The sequence below is a fragment of the Thalia democratica genome, chromosome 4 (assembly GCF_965202585.1).
Source record: "Thalia democratica chromosome 4, ktThaDemo2.hap1.1, whole genome shotgun sequence".
Classification (NCBI taxonomy): domain Eukaryota; kingdom Metazoa; phylum Chordata; class Thaliacea; order Salpida; family Salpidae; genus Thalia; species Thalia democratica.
Genome location: NC_139168.1, coordinates 28,715,377 through 28,727,133, shown reverse-complemented (window position 1 = coordinate 28,727,133; position 11,757 = coordinate 28,715,377). Strand labels below are relative to the sequence as shown.

General features: G+C 22.8%; 1 pseudogene; it reads right to left on the bottom strand.

The window, feature by feature from the left end:
• Window positions 1–8,540: 8,540 nt before the first annotated feature.
• Window positions 8,541–9,068, bottom strand: LOC145833207 (ubiquitin-conjugating enzyme E2 E1 pseudogene; annotated as a pseudogene).
• Between the last annotated feature and the right edge of the window lie 2,689 nt (window positions 9,069–11,757).

Genomic DNA, 11,757 nt, shown 5'->3' with positions numbered 1-11,757 from the left:
ATTAAGTACACAAAAAAGGTTATACCATTATAATTTTAATATAAATTTTTTTTATTAACTTTAAAAATGGAAACAGTTTTAATTTTATCTAACGTTTAGATTGTCTTTATAAAAAAAAAGGAATACTAAAATAATTTTAAACGGTTCAAATTAAAGTAAAATTTAATACACTTTGAACTTTTACTGACGTTGCGCGTAAAAAGCCACAAACTTTGAACGACAAAACTTGTATAGATTTAAAATTGAAATTGACTTAACAGTTTGCAAAAAAGCATATATTTATTAATAATTTTGAAAGTCATTGAAAAATGACTACAAGAGTTTCTTAGAAGGAATAACTGAACGTTAAACAAAATTTTAATGAAAACTGTTTCAGTTTAGTACTAACTCGTAGCTAAGATTGAATTACTTTGCCAAAAGTTAAGTTTAAGATATATTAAAATATTAGACTTTATTAAACAGTCTTTCGTTAAGTCAAACAAATCTAATATTAATTTAGGTCATTTAAAAAAATAAAAACTTTTTAGTATGATCAGTTTCTTAAAAAACATTACAGATAGGCTTAAAAAACAACAAAAAAAAGACATTTAAATTAAGATTTTTGCCATCAAAATATTCAGAAACAAAATGTAAAAATAGCGCAAAACTTAAAACTAACAAAACTTTATCAAAGTTGCTAAGTTTTAAGTTTTTATCTTCTTTAGAACTAACTTAAAAATGCGACCTTTTAATTTTTCCGCAAAACCAACACTCTCAGTTTTTTATTAGTTAATTAATGAAACTATTTCATTATTACAAAAATTAAAAACTGATCACTCATAATTCCATTGTTTTATTTATTTTGTTTTATTTAGTATTGTTGAGATTTTTTTTAGTTCGGTTCTTAAACACGATGAGTAGAAGTTAAAACATTTCTACATGTACTGGTATTTTAATGCAGTTTAAAATTAATTTATCTATTAAAGTTTTAAAAGTTTAATGTAATATTATTTTTTTACTTCCACTCTTAAATTAGTTACTTTAGTTTCTTTTCATGCACGAAGCTCTTTCTCATTTAAGCAAGTTTACATAACATTATAACAAACAAGACTGCTATTTTGCAAATGGTTTTGCTTTTTTTATTAAGTTTTAGCTTAAACTTGAAGAAGTTTGTATTACGTTTTTATGAACTCTAAATATTATTAAATACGTTAGAAACTAAGTATATTTTAATTTTTATCTGTTTTTATATGAAAACATGAAAACAACGATTTTAAATATATAAATGTTTAGTATTTATACTTTTAAATCTTACTGACGTTGCGCGTAAAAGATCACAAACTTTAATCGCAAAAACTTAAATTTATTAAAGAGTAAGATTTGAATTTTGTCCATGAAGTAATAAAGTTCTTCTAAAATTTTAAAAGTCATATAAATATGACTATGTTTTGTTTTTTATCAGGAATGATTGAATTTACGACAAAATTGTTAAACTAGTTATACATTATATAGTTAGTAAGTTTAATAAAAATGTTAACTTAAAGTCTTAAGGTTTTGTGCAACTTAACCAACTATTTTCAATAATTTAAATACTTTGAAAAATTTTAAAGTTTATCTAAGATAAAAAAAACAAAAATATATATTAATTAAATATCCTTTTGTTCAGCCAAAGAAATTAATTGGAAATATAAGTTGCTATTAAGAACTTTGTTAGTAAGAGTTATTTGTGTAAAAATAACATAAATATTCTCTAAGTATATTTTAGAATAAGATTATCTTGTTTTGAAAACTATGAATAGCTTTTTTTTTTCAGGAAGGATAAAAAATAGGTTTTGACTATACAAAAATTTTTCATCAAAAAAAAAGAGTAAAATAGATTTCAGCATAATTTTTGTGAACTTACAAACGTGAAATTGCACTTTAAAATTACTTTATTTTCTATTTTTACTACTCATAAATGCGACGATTTTCTTTCTCGCAGAACAAGCGCACTCTGTTTTTCAAACTTTAGGTAATGCAAACTTATTTTTACAAGTTTAATTTACAAGTCTACAAGTATTTACGTTTGAAGTAAATAATAAGTTACAATTTTGTTATAAAATATTGTCACAAAAATATTAATATTGAGCAGTAAAAATTTATTTTAATAATTTTGTATAAACTTTTACTGACGCTGGCGTAAAAAATCACAAAATTTGAGCGTTTAAACATTTATTTATTTAAAATAAGTAATTTACAAAATACCATGTAATTATTTAAAATTTAGTATATTTTGATTGATGACTAAAAGTATTTCTTATCAGGAATGACAAATTTCACCTCAAGTTTATGAAAATTGTTAAAACTACATAAAACTGTTCTGGTTTGTTTCAAAACATTCAATTTAACTTTTATAAGATTTTGGTAAGATTAAAGAAATTTTCTAAAACAAAAGGTTTAGATATATTAAAAAATCAAACTTTATAAAAGAGTGTTTTGTTTAGTCAATGAAAACTAGTAGTAATCGAGATCATTTAAAAACAAATTTTTTTAGTAAGATATGTTTGTTATAAATTATGCAGTTAGTTTTAGAAAACAACAAAAAATTTTAAATTAAGATTTTGGTCATCTAAACATTTTGCAAAAAAAAGTTAAAAAACGAAAAACTATAAATCAACAAAACTTTATCTAAGTTTTTAATTAGTTTGTTCTATTTAGTTTTAAGCTTTAATAACTTAAAAATATGTTTTATATGGTTCGAAATAGACATTTTTTTATTTAATTTTCAATAAAACAAGATACTTTTTTCTATATAGTGGTTTACCAAATTATTGATGATTTATTTCTTGTAATAATATCTTAAAAGTATATAATCTTTAAATTTGTAGTAATTAAAAAACTATGTATTCTTTCTGGGCTAAAATCAAAAAATATTATTTTTATTAAGCACACAAAAAAGCCTATAAAAATTCATTATAAATTTAATAAAAAGTTTTTTATTGACTTTATAATATGATTAAACTTTTGTTTGATTTAATATTTAACTTATCGTTATAAAACAAAAGGAATATCAAAATAAAATTGAACAGTTCAAATTAAAGTAAAATGTAATAGACTTTGTTATTAAGTTTTAGCTTAAACTTGAAGAAATTCGTATTACGTTTTCATGAACCCTAAATATTATTAAATACGTTATAAGTATAATTTAATTTTCATCTGCTTTTATATGAAAACATGAAAACAACGATTTTAAGTATATAAATGTTTAGTATTTATACTTTTAACTTTTACTGACGTTGCGCGTAGAAGATCACAAACTTTAACCGTAAAAACTTAAATATATTAAAGAGTAAAGTTTAAGTTTCCCAGCTACTAAAGTGATAAAAATCTTTCAAAATTTTAAAAGTCATTGAAAAATGACTAAAATTTTGTTTCACATCAAGAATGATTGAATTTACGACAAAATTGTTAAACTAGTTATACATTATATAATTAGTAAGTTTAATAAAAATGTTAACTTAAAGTCTTAAGGTTTTGTTTATTAAACCAACTATTTTCAATGATTTAAATGCTTTGTAAAATATTAAAATTTAGCAAAGATAAAAAACAAACATATTTATTAATTAAATATCCTTTTGTTAGCCAATGAAATTAATTGGAAATATAAGTTGTTAGTAAGAACTTTATTAAAAAAAGTTATTTGTTTAAAAATAACATAAATAATCTTTGAATATATTTAACAAAAGATTATCTTGTTTTTGAAAACTATGTTTTGCTGTTTTTTTTCAAGAAGGTTAAAAAACTAAGTTTTGACTATACAACTATTTTTCAACAAAAAATAGCGCAAACTAGATTTTAGTACAATTTTCGTGAACTTACAAACGTAAAATTGCATTTAAAAAATTCCTTATTTTCTATTTTTAGTAATCATAAATGCGACGCTTTTCTTACTCGCAGAACAAGTGCACTCTGTTTTTCAAACTTTAGGTAATGAAAAATTTTTTTCTACAAGTTTAATCTACAAGTATATACGTTCGAAGTATATAAAAAATAACAACTTTGTTTTACAATATTGATACAACAATTTAATAATGAATAAGTGAAATTTATTTAGTAAATTTTTTAAACTTTACTGAAATTAGCGTAAAAATCACAATATTTGAAAGTTTAAACTCGTATAAATTAAAAGAAGATTATATTTTAACAGAAATTTACAAAACACCATGTATTTGTTCAAAATTTTGAAAGTCATTGAAAACTAACTAAAAATTTTTCTTATCAGGAATAACTGATTTAACCACAAAGTTGGTATGAAATCTGTTCTAATGTTGTTTTAAATCATTTAATGTAACTTTTATGACACTTTATTAAGATTAAAGTACTTTGCTAAAAGTTAAGGTTTAGATAAATTAAAATATCAAACTTTATAAAACCGGTGTTTTCTTCAGTCAATGAAAACTAGTAGTAATTTAGGTCATTAAACAAAAATTTAGTAAGATATTCTTGTTAAAAATTATACAGTTAGTCTTAGAAAACAATAAAAAATTGTTGAATTAAGATTTAGTTTATCCAAACATTTTGCAACAAAAAGTTGAAAAAGCAAAAAATTTAAAATCAACAAAACTTTATCTAAGTTTCTAATTAGTTTGTGTCATGTAGTTTTAAGCTTTGATCACTTAAAAATATGTTTAAGCTAGTTCAAAATAGACATTTATTTGTTTAATTTTCAATAAAACAAGATCCTTTTTTCTATATAGGGGTTTACTAAATGATTGATGATCTATATCTTAAATTAATATTTTTAAAGTATATAATCTTTAACTGGTAGTTATTTAAAAACTATCCGTTCTTTGTGGGCTAAAATCAATAAAATATTGTTTTTATTAAGTACACAAAAAAGGTTATATAATTATAAATGTAATATAAATTTATTTTATTGATTTTAAAATATGAAACAGTTTTAATCTTATTTAACGTTTAGACTGTCTTTATGAAATAAAAGGAATACTAAAATAATTTTAATTGGTTCAAATTAAAGTAAAATTTTATACACTTGAACTTTTACTGACGTTGCGCGTAAAAAACCACAAACTTTGAACGACAAAACTTGTATAGATTTAAAATTGAAATTGATTTAACAGTTTGCAAAAAAGCATATATTTATTAATAATTTTGAAAGTCATTGAAAAATGACTACAAGAGTTTCTTGCAGGAATAACTGAACGTTAAACAAAATTTTGATGAAAACTGTTTCAGTTTAGTACTAACTCGTAGCTAAGATTGAAGTACTTTGCCAAAAGTTAAGTTTAAGATATATTAAAATATTAGACTTTTATAAACAGTCTTTTGTTAAGTCAAACAAATCTAATATTAATTTAGGTCATTTAGAAAAAAAAAAAATTTAGTATGATCAGTTTCTTAAAAAACATTACAGATAGGCTTAAAAAACAACAAAAAAAAAAGACATTTAAATTAAGATTTTTGCCATAAAAATATTCAGAAACAAAATGTGAAAATAGCGCAAAACTTTATCAAAGTTGCTAAGTTTTAATTTTTTATCTTCTTTAGAACTAACTTAAAAAAGCGACCTTTTAATTTTTCCGCAAAGCCAACACTCTCAGTTTTTCTTTATTTAAATATCAAAACTATTTTGTTATTACAGAAATTCAAACTGATCACTCATAATTCCATTGTTTTATTTATTTTGTTTAAATTTAGTATTGTTGAGAGTTTTTTTTTAGTTCGGTTCTTAAACACGATGAGTAGAAGTTAAAACATTTTTACATGTATTGATATTTTCATGCAGTTTAAAATTAATTTATCTATTAAAGTTTTAAAAGTTTAATGTAATATTAGTTTTTTACTTCCACCCTTGAATTAGTTACTTTAATTTCTTTTCATGCACGAAGCTCTTTCTCATTTAAGCAAGTTCACATAACATCATAACAAACAAGACTGCTATTTTGCAAATGGTTTTGCTTTTTGTTATTAAGTTTTAGCTTAAATTTGAAGAAGTTTGTATTATGTTTTTATGAACTCTAAATATTATTAAATACGTTAGAAACAAAGTATTTTTTTTAATATCTGTCTTAAAATTAAAAAATTAAAACAACAATTTTAAATATAAATGTTTAGTATGTATACTTTTAACTCTTACTGACGTTGCGCGTATGAGATCACAAACTTTAACCGTAAAAACTTAAGTTTATTAAAGAGTAAATTTTAAATTTAAGGCATAAAATAATAAAGTTCTTCCAAAATTTTAAAAGTCATAGAAATATGACTAAATTTTTGTTTCTCATCAGGAATCATGAATTTACGACAAAATTTTTAAACTAGTTATATATTATATAGTTAGTCAGTTTGATAAAAATGTTAACTTTTAATGTTAAGGTTTAATAACTTTACTAATTATTTATAATGATTTAAATGCCCTGTAAAATATTAAAGTTTAGCTAAGATAAAAAAACATATGTATTAATTAGTTATCCTTTTGTTTAGCCAAAGAAATAAATTGCAAACATAAGTTGTTAGTAAGAACTTTGTTAGTTAAAGTTATTTGTGTAAAAATAACATAAATAATCTTTGAATATTTAAAAAAAAAGATTATTTTGTTTTTGAAAACTATGAATAGCTGTTTTGTTTTTATTTCAAGAAGGTTAAAAAACTAAGTTTTGACTATACATAAGAAATAGCGCAACGTAGATTTCAGCATGAATTTTGTGAACTTACAAACGTGAAATTGCACTTTAAAATTACTTTATTCTCTAATAAATATAAATTGAAAAATTTATTCAAAATAAGTTTTTAACTTTTACTGATGTTGATGTAAAAAACTACAAACTTTGAGCTGTTTAACTTGTATAAATTTTAAACTAGCGTTTACACTATCAGAATTTAATAAAGTACTATGTATTTGTTTAAAATTTTATAAGTCATTGAATGATGACTAAATGTATTTCTTATCAGGAATGACTGAATTTACCACAAAATTGTTATGAAAACTGTTTTAATTTTGTTTCAAAGCATTTAATGTAATTTTTATAACACTTTATTAAGTTTAAAGCACTTTGGTAAAAGTTAAGGTTTAGATATATTAAAAAATAAAACTTTATTAAACCAATGTTTTGTTCAGTCAATGAAAAATAGTAGTAGTTTTAAAAGACCTAATGTTTAATAAACATTAAAGTTTCCTACTTTACACGTTTGGGTGCTGTTGTTCAAACAGTTATAGTGGTCAAACCTATAGGCATCTTGAAAATAGAATTAAATAGCACATTCCAAAGTGGGTAAGAAAATATATAAAAAATCAGCAACATCAAACGCAATGCAACTTCAAACACAATGAATAGATCTCCTATATCAGAAAATTTAATAAAAAATTTCGTTTCATGAAAAAATTTATAATGAAACGAATTTGAAAATAATAAATAGTTGTAACAACATTTTAGACCTAGTCAAAAAATGTAGTAAAATACATTCATTTAAATAAACCAAAATTATGTAAGCAGAAAGAATTTTGATTATTCATTATCCTTGTTTGGTTAATTAGTTCTCTTATGTTATACTTATTTATGTTTATTTAGAATTTATTTTAATTAATAAGCTTAACTATACTTTTTTGTTTTGTGTTTTGCTTGATGAAACTAATTTCTGATGCAATTAAAAGGCTATATAAGTTAAAAAGTTCTTTATTTTGTAACAATTGTATCACACTGATGAAAACTTGTTGAAATATATTTTTGTTTAGTAAAAAACCTTGTTTGTTTTTTATCAAGGACAATATAAAACTAAAGTTAAAAACTTTTAATTTTAGTTAAGCTTTCAATTATGAACTTTATAGAAGTTATTTGATTCTCATAAACCTTAATTTAATATAACTTAAACAATTTTAAAATATTTCAACTTTGATCCTGGTTTCAAGTATGACTTCATTGAAAAATAAAGAAAATGAAAATTTAAGTTTTAAATTAGTTAAAAAACTTAAAATTATAAAATTAATAAATTCAGTAAAACTTTAGTTTACTAAGTTTTATTTTGCATGGATTACGTAAACCGTCAACAATACGTTTATATTTAAATTGATATTTTAATGAAGTCGTTACATTGATAAAATCTTGAAGAAAATATAGTGTTAAACTTTTTCTTTATCGACTACGTATAAGACTTAAAAACTTTTGCATTTGAAATTTAAAATATTTTTTTTAGCTTATCAACCTTAATTCTTTTTGTTATATGAAAAGTAAAAAGCTACAAATGTTTTTGAACTTGTAAAGCTTCATAGCTAAACACATTTTATTGTAACTTTGAATGGCAGAATTAAAGTGAAATCGTTTAGAGTAGAACCTGTTTTGTTAAAACCTAATAACTATTATTGATACTATGGTAAATAAAAAAAACCATCGAAGTTTACAATTAAATCGATATTTTCCTAATACTCATGCAAAACAAGCACTTTAAAACAGCACAGCAAACTTTGAAATATTTTGAAAGCTAAAAAATGATTGTCTCGAAAAAGTCGGCTAAACTTAAATCCTTATAAAAAAATATTTGGATCGTACAAAAAGTTAAAAGTTATTCAATCAGCTCGCATAGTATTTGGTCCACAGTCTGCAAGTGTAATCGTGATCTTCCCTGAAATACTTGTACTCCCTCGCTATCTCGGGAACTATCGCATCATCCGGGCGGCACTCCTCCAAGAGCGAGATCACCGACATCATTATCTTCGACACAGAAAGCGCGGGAGTCCAGTTTTCTTTCAGCAGGTCCGAGCAAATTGTTCCTTGCAAGCTTATATTACAGTGGTATATCTTGGTTTTGAACAAACAAACAGGTGCTACGTAGGGATACTCTCTGCTGAAGATTACTTCAATGTCGAACGTTCCTTCTTCGTACAAGCTTCCCGGAGGCCCTAGTAACTTTACATTCCACTCCAGGAAGCTGTCGTCTTTCGGAGTGGCTTTGAAATGAGGGCAGGGATCGATGTTCATGAGGAACAGATCTTTTTGTAATCTTTTGGCGGCAGGAAACATTTGTTTAGGTTTGAGGTTCATCCAGGATTTAGACAGTTTTCCCTTTTTGGTTGTTGATGATGGTTTGTGAAATGACATGATTTAAAACTAGAGCTGTGAAATATATTTACTCTAGCAGTTAGCTTTGAGTAGTTATAAAAAATCATATAACTTAAATGCAACCGTAAGTACAATATAACAAATACATTTTGTTGCTATCTTTATAATTATTTTAAATGAACAACTTTGGAAATTAAGATTTTAGAAAGTTTCACATACATAATAGTCGAAAACAATAGAAATTTTGCAAGTTTTTTTTTTTTATAAATAAGTGTTTGAGTTTTATTAAATAAATACATTTAAATCAGCTGTTAAAATTTCTAAACAAATATTGTCCTATAATTTTTCTAAATGAATTATAAAATTAATACAAACACAGTTCAGTAGAAATTTTTGGTTAACTTATATTTTTTGTCTACACTTTAATAAAATAAAGTACCTAAGTAAAACTAAAATGTGTTTTTTTTTAAGTATTGATTTCTTTTATAACTTTCAATAAAGTTATAAAAACCATCATTCAAATCTTAAAATGAAATATTTTAACTCATGAAAACTTAAAAAAAGTTGTTTAAGTAATCTAATATTAATTTAGTGCATAGTTAAACTCGCTCTAAAGTTAAAAAAATAGTTAAAAAACATACTTTGCTACTATTCAAATCTTTATTAGTAAAAAACGGTATTAATTTTTCAATAAATTAAGAAAAATATTGTTAAACTAATACTCAAGTGTACAAATAAAAATTAAATTTTAAGAACCTAAATTCACACAGTTTAAAACAGTATAGCAAGTCAAAACACTTTAAATTCTGTCACATTATTTTCTTTTGTTTGTCTGCTGATTAGTGTCTTACATAGCGTATTAGTAAAATAAATAATAAAGAAAAGTTTGTTTGCACTGTAATCAAATATTAGTTATGAACGTTATAATTCAAAAAAGTTTTTATTTTCAATTTTTTACAAAGTTTTGTGTCTTTAAATTTTTTTTTAAATAAAATTGACAAATTCTTTAAGTTCTATACGTAATTTGAAACATCTTGACTTAAAAAAAAAATTACTAAAAGTAAGCAGCTTAATCAACCTTTAAATTCAAAACTAGTCCATATATTACTAAAACGTTAAATAATTTTATTTAAACTAACATTTTGCTTTTTTTAAACCGTTAAAACTGACTTTTTAGTTTAAAATTTTTCTAAAAAGCTTCGTCTACAAAGAAAATAAATAAAAACTTCAAGTAGTATTATTATTTTAAGAATTAAAAATTTTGTAAAAATTAAACAACTTAACCTACTCATGATATGAGTAAAACGAACAAAACATTCTACGGTGACTGCACACGAAGAGAAGAGAAAAAGTTGTATTCTCTCATATCACACAAAACATATCATAACATTACTAACAATCGGTTTCTCCTTACTATTGTGAAAAATGTTGCCGAAGGACAAAACATCAAGAGCTTTAAGAAATTTTGAAGTATGTTAAAGTGTTTGCTACTAGTTTTGTTAAAACTTTAACTTATTTCTTATTTTCAATATTTTAATAACATTGTTTAACAACCGCTTGCCATAAGAAACTTTTTATTTTATCAATATTAAAATAAATTGAAAAATTTAACTGTAGTTTAATCAACAAGAATTTTATAACACTAATTTTTTTTTTACTTCATGTACAAAATTTCTTTAATATTAATTCACACATACTAAAAAGTTTTGTACTACGTTTGTTAAAAAATTCAGACAAGTACTAACACAAAAACTTTTATTAATTTAATTTAAATAATTTTTTTATTGTTTTATATAAAATAAAAATTTGCTAAAAGTTCTTTTAACATATTGTTTTGTCATAAAAAAAATATATATATATATTATATTCATATACATGTATTTATTTTTTTATTATATTTCTTTTTACCAAGTTATTTGAATTTTATAGCTGTTCTTAAAACTTGAAAGAGTTTTATGAAATGTATCTATTTGGTGTTTTGTCCTATTAGTAAGTAGTTTTAAGCTTAAATATAATTGTTCGATTTAGCAAGTAATAAATTTTTATTTATTGTTAGATATTTTTATTTTCTTATATAACTAAGATTGTGATACGGTAACCATAACACTAACCTTGTATAATATAAAATGAAACAAAAGACATTTTTTTAGTAAAAGAAAAAAAAAAATTGTATTTTTTTTTTCTATTTGTTGTTAGTAACACTTTTTAACTTAAACAAAAAAATAGAAAATTTTAATTGATTGTATTATTTATTACAACTGTTTTACGAAAAAGTATTCCGTAACCATTGGTATGGTTTTAAATTTAGAATCTAACAACAAGCAATCACAACGGCATCACTACTTCTGAATTACTTTAGAATACCGTCAATTTTTCACATATTAACAAGAAGATTAAAAGAAAAAAAACATATTATATTTTCTTATACTCAAACTCATTAAAAAAAATCAATAAAAAAACCCAATTTTATCTAAGGGGCCCCACTCAAAAAAACAAACCCCAATCCAATGGATTTTTTAGTTAAAGGCAAAAGAGCGTTCTCTAGAACAAAAAAAAAACTAGCTATTAAGACAAGGAAAATAATAGAGCTTAAAGTTTCGCAATTTTTTAAATGATCTAGAAAAAAACGCCGTCAAGCTAATTTCACACTCGTCAAGTTTTTTATATTTATTTTCGCATGAAATAGTTATTCATTTATTTTTAAGATTTCATTTTCTTCGTTCGTTCT